Consider the following 319-nt stretch of genomic DNA (forward strand, 5'->3'; position numbering starts at 1 on the left):
GGTGTTTCGGGCGCGTGACCCTGGGCAGAGCGGAGGGGGCGGGTGGAGATGGTACATCCCTGAGACAGCCCTTCTGCTTTCGCTCTTTTATCTCTTAGAGAAACCTCTTTTACTTGCTTCTGTTCAACTGAGACCTTAAGGCGGTGGATGCCTAACCACTCATCTAGGACACGTAAGGGGGAGGAAAGAATTTGTACGTATTTATTTTTTATTTTTTAGTGCTGGAAAATATCTCAACGTACGTGGAGCAGGTTAATGGCTCTCAAGTTCTAGTAAATGTTGATCAGAAATCATGTAAGAGGCTGAGTTTTTTTCAAAT

Source organism: Apaloderma vittatum, unplaced genomic scaffold (genome assembly GCF_000703405.1).
Source record: "Apaloderma vittatum isolate BGI_N311 unplaced genomic scaffold, ASM70340v1 scaffold25993, whole genome shotgun sequence".
In the NCBI taxonomy this organism is placed as follows: domain Eukaryota; kingdom Metazoa; phylum Chordata; class Aves; order Trogoniformes; family Trogonidae; genus Apaloderma; species Apaloderma vittatum.